The sequence below is a fragment of the Botryllus schlosseri genome, chromosome 15, assembly GCF_051294905.1.
Source record: "Botryllus schlosseri isolate E-star chromosome 15, Bs_hap1, whole genome shotgun sequence".
Lineage (NCBI taxonomy): Eukaryota > Metazoa > Chordata > Ascidiacea > Stolidobranchia > Styelidae > Botryllus > Botryllus schlosseri.
The window spans coordinates 19,425,232-19,437,848 of record NC_137250.1 but is presented as its reverse complement, the minus strand read 5'-3'; the positions used below and the strand labels follow the sequence as shown (position 1 = coordinate 19,437,848).

The following is a 12,617-nucleotide window of genomic DNA, read 5'->3' as shown; positions in this document are numbered from 1 at the left end:
TCATATAATAGTCGCGTTCCCGCAGGCTGCACAAGTCACTAGTCACAAGTCACTACCTCCGAGTCACGAGTCATCTCGAGTCATTGCACATTTTGACTCGAGTCAAGTCAAGTCAATCGATTTTCAAAGGTGACTCGAGTCAAGTCAAGTCACTCGTTTTTTGGAGGTGACTCGAGTCAAGTCGAGTCAAGTCAAGTCAAGTCACGAGTCAAGTCACGATTCAAGTCAAATTGAAATTTCGGAGTATAAGTGATGATGCAAAGTCATTACATTTTGCTAACTAGATTAAGGACAGATGAATTGGCCATTTATCTTGAATCAAATAACGAATAGAAAGATAAATATACATGCAAAACGATGTTGCAGCACTCACGCAAACGTAGAACTGCTAATAAAATATGCGAGTAATTTTATAGTTACATCTACAGTCTGATTTTATCGGCCAATATTGAGTATCGAATACGAATCCTCGAGAAGTTGAAGAAATTGATGTGGTACAATACACTGCCCAAATACACATCCGTGAGAATATAAACGCGTAAACTATATTCGTTCGTTATATATCAAACAAGATGGTTGGTAAAGGTGAGCACATCCGCAATGTAAGCTCTGAGCCGTCTTAGAAACAAGAATACACGTTGCTATTAGATTAATCTATTGCTACTACGATAACGTAAGCTGTGATTGTTTCGTTAGCGGTCAAATTATTTGTGATGTGACAATGGAGAATCAGTGAAACGTACAATCAGCGAATGACTGGTTGCTTTCACAAGTGACACCGGCGTATCGCGAACAACCCAAACATAAGCAAGATATGGTTCATTAATCGACACAGTTTACTTAATGACTTGAAATTGACTCGTGAATTTTGCTCCGAGTCACGAGTCAATCCACATTTCTGAAGCGCCGAGTCAAGTCAAGTCAAGTCATTTTTGCAAAGTGACTCGAGTCAAGTCAAGTCACACGAAAAAGGTGACTCGAGTCATCCCAACACTGCAGTACACACTCCTTGACTAAACCATCCAGACGATTTCACTCGATGTTAAGCTGTTGTTTGGTCATAATGCGGTTGGACTAATTTCTGTGCATTAACCATATTTGTGGGGGTCCCACATTATAATCAAGAAATCAGGTTCCAATAAATCGCGCCAAGCACAGAAAAAATAAAGATTATCAAAATCTGACTCTGTTTGATGGTGATTTACGAAATATGTATGGGTCGCCTACGGGATTTATATATTTTAAAAACTTCTGTTTCACTTTTTGTTAAGACATGGTTTTTAAATGTTGTTTGCTTCAAACCATTTGGCGTGCCATGATGGAGAACAGGAAACAGACCTATAACCAATGTTCATTAAACATATAAACATAAATAGCCCACTAATAAAACCTCTCAATGTGACCTGATATAAGAGGAGAGCAGACGTCAAAGAATTCTGACCTTTCGACATGTGCTAACAATACACCTTGATTCTTTCGAACTCTCATCAGACCTGGCGATGACTTGCATATATTTAAAGTGTTTTCTCATTCTAGTGCACGGGTTCAACGGAGTAAAAACACCGGACCTAGTTCAAACTCGCTTATCGTTGCGTATAAGGGAAGTCAATATTATATAATCAAGATACCAGCATCCGTAGGCGATTTGAATCCATACCGACTATGGTCAATTTGGTATCAACATATTTATATTTATTACACGAAGGTTTTTGACCACACAGGGGTTACCGCAAGCGATAATGGGAACATCCAAAAACTTTGTTTTCAAACAGGACCGAAACAGCGCTTCCTCAGCCCCCCAAAACGTTGCTCCTGGGCCCCCATATAGGGTGATAAACCAAACTTCTTGGGGGCTTAGCCCCCAGACTCCCCCTCAGGCTATACGTTGTTGCCGCTACTTATCAGCGAGTTACCTTTTACTGTTTAGTGAGCCAGCTCATGTTGCCTAACCACACGAAGCGCGAAATTTTTCTTTAATTCAGGATGGAATCGGAAAATATGATCGGGAATTGCATATATATTGCAATCAAGTTTTATCCTCTCTCTGCTGACGTAATCAGATTTACCAGTACAGCTCAGTGAAGTTTCTTGGAAATTGTTTGGCCCTTAAATAATAATCAAACATATTCGGGCGGGACTGTTGATATAATGACTTCGTAACATGTTCTTTCGTGACCTCCTGTCCGCTATGTCAACAGATATTGAAATCGCCCAAACGTACTAAATAAAAATAAGCCCGCGATTTCAAATGGGTATTTCTTCGCCGGCAAATAATTTTTCTCTGCGGGATGGCATTTGTCGTGTGGGGTTCAGATTGCCAGGACAGGAACATTCGGTCCCAGCCATTTAGGCGCGTTCAGAGAATTAAACATATACGTATATATCTCGATGTTTTCGGGCAGCATAAGGGGAGTCCTTTTTGGCCAAGGTTTCCCCGCTGTCGATCGTTCTGGCACACTTCTCAGAGTCGCCTGCTACAATTGGTACATATGGCGTAAAACTTGATATGTCTTGGTGCGTCGTGGCGCGGTAATAGCCGACGTCGAAATGCTCTTTTCTATAAATCATGCGTTTTTTCATGGGGGAAGGGCACTCAATAATCATGATATTAGGCTATAATATATCGCACCCAGCGCGAAAACGCGAAAAATTTTTGATAAAATTGCATAAATTTTCAAAAAATACTCTATAATTTCTGTTAATTCACGAAAAAATTGTGTGCCCTTTTTGAGCTCGCCCCCCCCCCAATTGGGGGTTTGGGGTTTGGGTTCGGCAGATTCGGACCTGTTTACAAACAATCAGTATCGGTAAATGTGACACCTATCAGAGTAAAATACAAAATTCAAAATACGATAGCGATCTATTGCAGATATGAATGCCATTTTGTATTTTGAACCTTTACTCTGTGTGCAGACATAAAAAGTGATATCGCTCTCCGTACACCGCCATTCGGATATGAATACACTCTTTTCTCTTAATGCAGTGGTCCTTCACCAGTGTTCCCTGGGACCCCAGCAGTTCACTGAGCCAGTTTCAAGGATTCCCTGGTGATTTGTTAAGACACGCCTGTCATGGCCATCATTGGCTTCTGACGGTTCAGCGCAATCAGTATAGTCGAATTGTTACTGCTGTGGTGGTACGTCGTATGCATATGGTAGCCTATACGCAGGGGAGATCGGGATTCGAAATGCCGATTCTATTATCTCCAATATTTGCTAGCTAATTCGACATTTTGCAATTGGTATCACGCTGTTGCGCTTCGACATAACAATATACGATATCTCTTTCCAAGGTGACTCCTCGCATTTCTGAGCTGGTCTCTGCAAGAAAGCGGCAGAGGTCATACTGATTTGCAGCCAATACTAATAAAAATGTTTTCGTTCTGTATGAAAACCCCATTTTAAAGCTTTTTTTCTCTCAACATTATGTGTGTGCACAGATTATTTTGTACACCAGTAATCTGTAGTTATGTATAGTTAGATGTGTAATCAAGTAGATTTTTGTGGTTGTGACTCAGCAAAAATTTGGGGTTATCCGAATGCTTGCAGATTTTATTATCAAGTGCAAACTAGCAATTCACCTTTTGAACCACACGCTTAAGTAAAGTTCAGAAAATGCGTCATTGCCTCATTCACAGATACGCAATGCACACAGTCAGGCATACAGTAACGTCATTCATCAATCATTAATGCATTGCAGCACACTTATCGGTTGACTACCGTTTGATCGAGTGTATAAGGCGGGTTAGGGCGAGGCAGAGATGTAGCAACAGACACACACCTCAATCGAAGCATCAGTATTTTTATGATAAGGCCGGAGTCGGATCGGAGCCGGATCTATTCCTTTCACTAAGAAGAGGACGGCCTTACCCTGCTACACCCGCGAATCAATAGTTGAAGTGAAACGTTTATGGAAATGGACCACACTAAGTACAAGTTGGCATAATTACTTCAGATAAGGGCTGGGCTCGAGCTTTGAGTTTTCAATTTCCTGTTTGCATTGTTTCAATCAATATTCAATATACTACCCTGTGAGTAGATGATAATTTTCGGAGTTTTTCGGACCGGATCACGGTCATTTATAGAATCCGGCCTAGGAGTCGGGCCGTACACTGTAAAAAATAAAGGTGTCCATAGACATGTTTACACCTGGTACCTCTTAATACATGTCCGTCATGTAAAACCATACGACAGGTTTAGTTCCACCTGTTGCCTAACATGTTTCTGCCCGTCATGTAATCTCGAAAACACGTCTGACCTGAGACTTCAATTGACCTTTCACCTTGGACCGACTGGCACAGAATCTGTAGCCAGGATATGAATTAAAACAAGCAATTCAGTGTTGGATCAAATGATGGTATATTGAGAACAAATGCATCAAAACAAGAAAAATTCTGAAATGGCGAGAGTTTCGGATAATACGTAATGAAATAAGAATTACTATAACGGCTAAAAATATTGACATGTCATGGCGCAATTAGTTTACTACTAACAGCCACAGTGTAAGTCGAAGAGTACCGAACGTTAAGAAGTTTTGGAACTTATGCAATGAAAGAAGAGTTATATACAACAATGGCTAAAAATATTGGGCCGTCATCAATGAATTAATTTACTACAAAAAGCCACAGTGTGAGCCGCAGAGTGCCTAACATTAAGAAGTTTTGGAACTTATGCAATGAATGAAGAATTATTACAACAACGGCTAAAAATATTGGCCCGTCATCAATGAATTAATTTACTACAAAAAGCCACAGTGTAAGCCGCAGAGTGCCTAACGTTAAGAAGTTTTGGAACTTATGCAATGAAAGAAGAGTTATATACAACAATGGCTAAAAATATTGGCCCGTCATCAATGAATTAATTTACTACAAAAAGCCACAGTGTGAGCCGCAGAGTGCCTAACATTAAGAAGTTTTGGAACTTATGCAATGAATGAAAAATTCGTACAACAACGGCTAAAAATATTGGCCCCTCATAAATTAATTAATTTACTACAAAAAGCCACATTGTAAGCCGCAGAGAGCCTAATGTTAAGAAGTTTTGGAATTTATACAATGAAAGAAGAATTGTTACAACAACAGCTAAAAATATTGACCCGTCATCAATTAATTAATTTACTACAAAAAGCCACAGTGTAAGCCGCCTAGTACCTAATGTTTTGAAGTTTTGGACATATGTAATGAAACCAGAATTATAATAACGGCTAAAATCATTGACCCGTCCTCAGTAAATTAATCAAATTAAATTACAATGAACAGCCACAGTCAGCCACACCTAAAGTTAGAAAGTTTCGAAACGTATGTAATGAAACAAGAATTAATATACCGGCTGGAAACATTGACCGGTCCTCGATTAATGAAGTTATTACAAATTGTCACAGTTAAAGGCGCCGAGTACCTAATGCAATGACACAAGAATTATAACGGCTAAAAATATTGACCTGTCCTTGGTGAATTATTCAAATTAATTTACTACGAACAGCCAAAGTCTACCTAACGTTACAAAGTTTCGAGACAGCCGCAGTGTACTTAACGTTCGGAAGTTTCGAAGGAGAGTTCGTGACGACGGACCATGAATTAGAGGCTGATGGAGCGAACTTGATGTTGAACAGCCAGTATATTGCCAGTATTATGGCCATAGCATGATGGAAGCTTCTGACCCCTTTGATAACTTTGCCATAGAAGAGAACCTTCCATTCATTCAGGATCGTATTGTACTTGATCGTCGGATATAATTCTTTGGCTCCTGATAAATAAAAATGATATTAGCTTAGTACTATCGATGTGGTCTGAGATTAAGAATTGAGTTGAGTATGAGGCCTAATAATAGGGTTACCATGCGTCCTCTTTCAATAGGATTTGTCCTCTTTCTTGACTTTTTTAAAAGTGTCCTCGGAGGACGCCCTTTTGTCCTCTTTTTTGAGATTTTGTCCTCTTTTTTGAAAATTTAGGTCACATTTAGAGCGAAATGCGAGTGATATGCCGTAAATTAGCACAGAAGTGACTCTATTGCGGGTATTTCGGAGTGAAAAACGGTGATTGGAGCTCTGAGCGAAAAGTTGACCTTTTTTAAAAAATTTCCAGTCAACCGGTCACAAAGTGGGCAAAATTCACCGATTTTTGAGAATTCTTCTCCGGTTTTGCAAGTCTCAAATTTCTGAAAAAGTGTCCTCTTTTTAGATTTCCAAAATATGGTAAGCCTACCTAATAAGTCATTACTGCGCGAGTCGGGGTCATGCAAAGAGGTAAGAAAACGATCGTACGTGATGGTGCTTTCAAGGATATCGAGCGAGCATAATGGTACCCAGAGTGGAATGATTTTAGCATCAGTCGTAACACTGCAACTTTCTAAGTGAAATAGGAGGGGCCAATATTGGTTTCACATCATCTTCTTTGATTGGACGCCATATACTAGTGACAATTTCACCATAGTGTCCTACAGTAGCATGGACACGGGAAAATCTCGTTACTCACTGATATTGGATTACATCATTCTTTCGATTTACAGTGACCTTTCGAGATACCAATTTTTATCAAATACAGTGTTAATACAGCAATACAGTGTTAATAGTGCCATAAATTGCCTTTTTTGTATGATGTGAATGATGTAGCCTGATGGCAGTGAGCCATGCGATTTGCTTGTCTCCACAACACAGTGACATAATGCTTACACATACACCAAACAACTTACTTTGTCAACAAACAGGAAGCTGCCATAGTTGTCATTGAAGAATTGAAGATCGTTGGGATCCCGACCATCCACCCCAGTTTTTGACGACCTGAACGAGAAGTGTCAGAAATCAACTCAATGTATGTTTTGACGCGACTGCGACGTCGTAAAGTAAATCAGCGACTTTGAAACCTTGCGCGGGCCCCTCTAATGTTGATAAAGATTTTCAGTCATCCGACAGGAGGTAACACGGTTGGGCAAGGGTGAAAACATGACATATATTACTACGCAGCAAATTCGATGACAATTATGTTACGACAACCAAGTGTGCAGTCATGTCCTGCAAGGAGTTGCAGGTCGCCTTTGTATACCTCTGGGCTCATTTGACAAGGATTATTCCAAGCTTGGACATATGAATATCAAGGTTGCAGCGAGGCTGCGTACATCGCGTTGTGCAAAGGTTTCACCGCTGACAATATTTCTGCGAGTACTAATAAATATTATAATCAATTTCTAGAATCGCCTTGCAGCCCGAGGGTTGGTCGCCCTTATATCTAAGGAAGAAATGTCTACGTCTGGAAGTATGTGCGATTAAAAAATTCAAGAAAACTAAATCTGCCCAAAAAGAACAATGTATGTTAATTTAAAAAGTATCTTTAGGTCACCGACGAGTTTTATACATTTTGAAAACTGACTTCACTTTTTGCTAACCCATGGTAATAATTAGGGCCATTCAAAGCCATATTTTGTTCTATGCATCAGCAAGTCGTGAAATCAATTTCAACACAGAACCGTATCCCTTTGAGCTATATTAAAGCTATGAAGTCACATTTTCCTGATTAGGTCATAAAGCTCAAAATTTACATTAAGAAGCGATTGGACAAAAACGAGGTTTAACAAATAATGGAGCTGCAAATACAAGACATTTCACCAGCGCTTTATGCACCCCTGCAGAAGTGGCAACCCACATCAGCGTCTGTGGAGCTCTCACTTTCCTTACCAAAGTCATTTTACGTCCGAATCGTAACTTCAAAGACTTTAACATTTCACACTACTACTGTACTGCAACAGTGATTTAGAATAAAAAATGGACATGTATAACTGTTGTTGCATAGGTTTTACTCTTTAGTTCCGTCAGTGCCGATATTTGCATGTAAAAATACACCATTTTCACATAAATTCATATTTTCCAAAAAATAAAGTCATATTATTGATTTTCTAAGGTCATATAAAAATGGCCCTAGTTATAATATATATGTCATTTGTTGTGTCATGAAAAATGATTGCGCATGCCACAAATGCCGAGGGATTGTGCCGTCAGTGACTTGATCATAACACTGCTTTATACCTACGGTACCCAATGCGCATCGATCAAGATCGGGTAAATCTCCAGCAGACTGTGTTGACATCCCATTCAGAATGGCCTCGCGACGCGATTCGAATGTTCTTTTCATCCTATCCAGAATCGTTTCCTTGTGAGGTATTCTCCACTTGCCTCTTATTGCGTTTTGATGTATCTCGATGCTGCGCTCGTCGTCTGTGGAGAGTATACATGTTGACTCTGTAGGACAAAATAGATCCTAATCAAAACATGACCGGTTATCGGTGCAAGGTGCTACTTCTTGCCAATGTTCCCTCTAAGCTGCTCGCATGCGCACAGACACGAGAAAAATTAGACGTAACATTGTCTGTTGGCGTTATCAGTATCATATCAAAATATTCATATTGAAGATATCTAGATCAAGAAAGCAAGATACTAAAATGCTCACATTGGATGTTGTGACTCGAGAATTCTTGCAGCATTGACTAGATTTTTCCACAAGCTGCTGAGATTTCCGTTTGCCGCAGCGTCCATGCTTCTGCTATTCCAAGTTTAAGACGAGAACTTCTTTTTCATGGTGTCTTCTCCATTCCCTCAACTTGTTGCAGAGCTTGTCTTTCCATGATCCCTGCAATGTAGCATAGTTGAAGAAAGGTTTGGATTAAGTTTGGACAAACTTCTGAGATGTGTGTCACCAACATTGAAAAATTGGAATGTAATGCCGCCCCTGCTGTATGATATTACACATTGATAATAATCGTCAATAATTGGTGCATGCATTGCATACGTTGTAGGACTAGCCTATTGCATGAACGTGGTAAGGGGATGTCATTATCAGTGACTTGATCCCAACACTGCTTTATACCTGCCCAATGCGCATCGATCAACATCGGCTAAATCTCGAACAGACTTTGTGTTGATATCCCATTCAAAATGGCCTCATGACACGATTCAAATGTTCTTTTCATCATAACCTGAATCTTTTCTTGTCACGCAGTCTTTTCGTCCACTTGACACTTATTGCTTTTTGCTGTACCTCGATGCTGCGCTCGTCTTCTGGAGAATATACCGATGCAGGTTGACTCTGTAATAAATATCTTCATTAAAGCCCAGCAAATTATCAGCTTGCCGGTAATAGCGAGTCAATTTATTGCAGAAAGAGCAAAAGTTTTTTTAGGCCTAACTATTTTGTAAGAACAGACAGTTCCGACCAGAAATGAAGATAAGCAGTAGCCTAAAATTCTAAGGTAATGGGGGAAAACAGGCAATTTACATATATACGAGATCACAATTTCATCAAAAAAATCAAAGATTTTTAGGGTTAAAAATGTCAAAATTGACCGAATGTCAGATTTTATCGGTCAAAATCTTCGGTTTTTAGATAAAAATAAAATCACCCTAGGAGAACATCACATATTCGTTGAAGAAGTTCATATCAACATATTCCAACATATTCTATTCGGGAAACAAAAAAGTACTAACCTATGGTAGATTAGTAATCTATATAGACTAGGAATGGCCAACCTTTTCGGCTGAAGAGCCACATGCAATTGACGAACGAGTTCGCGGTCCACTAGCCACGCCAAGCAGATAAAATTTTCGAAATTTATAAATAAACAAGGTCAATAATATTATTACTCGAGTATTGCGGGTCTATTGTATACCGCCCGCTAGACTCAGTTTGCAAGGACACGACTATTTGGCGTCTGGCCACATCGATATCGCCATTTCACCATTGACGATCTTTATGCAAGCGCAAACGCGAAAAGACTTTCTCCCGTAATTGCGAATACAGTTAGACTCAATCGGATAAAATAGGCGTTTTTTTTCGTTTTCAGATTGAGTCTAACTATATTAGCGATTACGAGACAAAGTGTCGTTCAACATATGCGACCTTGCGTTTGCACTGGCAGTCGACTATGAAACCTAGGCACGAAATGATTGACGCATGTTGCGGTCGCAGCTTTCAATATCGATATGTCCATGCGCCGAATAGCCCAGTCCTCGCAAACTTAGCCCAGCGATATACAGCAGGCCCGCAATATAATCAAGTGACAATATTATTGACCTATGAACTTCAAAATCGTGCGAAAATTAAACACGCAAAGCGTGAAAAAAAATTTCACTGCTATTTTACTTTATTGTAATGTACGACGACTTACTGAAAAGGTGACTGGACCCTGGATCTGCCAATGCGTTGGAACTGATATTTTAGTCATCAAGATCCCAAGTGTCGCAGCAAGAATTGTAATTTTTTGTTGGCATTGCAAGTTCACAATCTGAGCAATTCATTTTCGATAATATAATAGGAAATTAGCTCACGGGTCACGCAAAACCCTCTCGCTGGCCATATTTGGCCCACGGGTTGGTCACCCCTGATATAGACAGGCCAATGCGATCATTTCAGAGCCGGAGCAGCAGCTAGAGCAGGAGCAGTTTAAATTTGCGGCTGCTCTAAAGCCCTGCATAACACAGCGTGATTTTGGCTAAAAATCTATATTCGTTTCTATTACAGATATCGAACAAGACAAGATAATTTTAGTACAGTATGATTACCATGATCATCGCTTTATGACGATAATTCTGTTGACATGCATAGAATATAATTACTCACTTCCATCGTCAAACCAATCATATTGTCCCAGATCTTTGGCAGACAATTCATAGAAATCGCCGTTCAATTCAAGCGACTTGTCGTAATATTCCGTAGTGAATTTTCTGTCCTAGATGGTACTACGAACTGCACATCTCACAACATCATAAATCTCAGATAGGTGATTAACTGTGATCACTTGATCACCTTTCTAATATTACCATGGATGATCAGCATTTTCATATTTAATAGCACAAGAGTAATAAATCGCTAACCAGTCTGATGAATCTGAAAAATAGAACGTCATGTTCAAAATTACGCAATTTTAATTACCGGAACTTTTCTCTATCGGCATATAGTTCACTATTAAACTTCGAAACATATTCTATGATGCAGTCTAATGTAGCGATCTCACCATCAATGTTCCCTCTAAGCTGCGCACATGCACAAATGCGCAGTGCTAACACGGTCTCTGCGCACAAAAAATCCGATATGATGACCTTTTTTTTAGTCTTTACGCACTGTTGTCCAAGGGTCTGCGCAGTGAGTTCGTGAGTGTGCGCAGACTCGTCAAAAATTAGAGGGAACATTGCTCACCATACTGTAATTTACCAATACAGTATACCGGTAAATTATGGAGTCTCTGGTAAAATATTTCACCAGGTTGTAAAACACAAAGGAAACCGGTTTCTGTCATAGCCTCACAGGAATAACAGTGTAAATATCGCTTAAAGCCTGACTTGAGGATACCACAAATGTCACAGTGCCCGTCAAAATCTTCATAGAAAAATATTTTACCATCTTGATCCTGATTGACAACATGAATTCTTTTTTGCCGTATTTGTCACATAATTTTACAGAGCAAACTTGTCCCTCCATATCTTGCATTCGACAAAATGCAACATATTGGCATGGTATACACATCCTCCTAATATATCAACTGGCTCAACTTTCTTAAGTTCATTATTTACATAGTTAAGCTAAGACATTCCCCAACATGATATACTGTAATCGACTGGTTACCGTATGCACTCTGAAGCTATATATGGTAAGTGCTAAACGATATGCTGCCTCCACACGCCACACGTTACCGTACTGCAGTTAAATGCAGCACACCAACTATGCACACCCCGTAGGCGCGCATATGAATCGGAAACACTTTCCCCGATGAAAACTGATGTGAAATGCATCCTCTACTAACTGGACAAATACGATCAATAACCGTCAGCCGGTAATAAACTCTACAATCAGTTTCGCCAACTTTGCTGGCCGCGTAGTGATCGCCGATGGAAGTGGCTACTGGCTTCCCGGCACTGAAAGTTTTTCAAACCAATCGTAACGCATACGGCAATCACGTGAGCAGTGAAGTAGAACTTCCGTTTTTTTAACCAATCACGTCGGATCGTGAAATAGTGTGAGTGGTGAACTGAAATTTTACCGTCGTTCTGCAACCAATCACGACGGAGACTGAAATCGAGGACCGTGAACTAAAATTTCCTGTTTTCCAACCACGGATTCGGAAATCGTGTGAGCTGTGAACTGAAATTATACCTCAGTTTTTCAACCAATCAAGACCAATACTCAAATGTCTTTTTTTTTATAGATAACTAACCTACGCATAGATTCGCACCACCCATCATCACCCTTGCTCGTCGTGAGGAATTGACTACTGAAGTGCTCAGCAATCTGAACGCAGCATGATCGGTTATCAATAGCTGAAGACCCGAACCCTCAAATTAAATAAAGTTGATCTTATTTGAAAGCTACCGTCACGCTGATTCTGAAAATAATACATTAAAATTTCATTAGGACAATGGAACTAACCCGAAATAGCCTAAAAATCTGAAAATAGGCGTCGTGCAGCGATGCAGCACAATCACCATAACAACGGCCTTTGCGTTGTTGCGATCGTTCAGAACAATGCCGATTTGCAGACTTTTGGGGTGCATTTCGAGGGGGTTCCATTGCCCCGATAAGATTTTAATGTATATTTCGGAATCAATGCGACAGTAGCCTATAAATAAGCTCAACTTTT

General features: G+C 39.9%; 1 long non-coding RNA gene across 3 annotated transcripts; it reads right to left on the bottom strand.

Annotated features, from left to right (window-relative positions):
- Positions 1 to 4,334: 4,334 nt before the first annotated feature.
- LOC145456911 (uncharacterized) lies at positions 4,335 to 11,319 on the bottom strand. Of its 3 annotated transcripts, XR_013920736.1 has the most exons (6): positions 10,604 to 11,319; positions 8,964 to 9,073; positions 8,438 to 8,617; positions 8,017 to 8,229; positions 6,690 to 6,777; positions 4,335 to 5,744 (listed from the first exon to the last, which is right to left on the bottom strand). It is a non-coding gene; the product is annotated as an uncharacterized LOC145456911 (long non-coding RNA). The 3 variants fall into 3 exon arrangements; XR_013920737.1 differs by lacking the exon at positions 10,604 to 11,319 and having other exon boundaries at positions 8,855 to 9,524; XR_013920735.1 differs by lacking the exon at positions 10,604 to 11,319 and having other exon boundaries at positions 8,964 to 9,524.
- Positions 11,320 to 12,617: the final 1,298 nt, after the last annotated feature.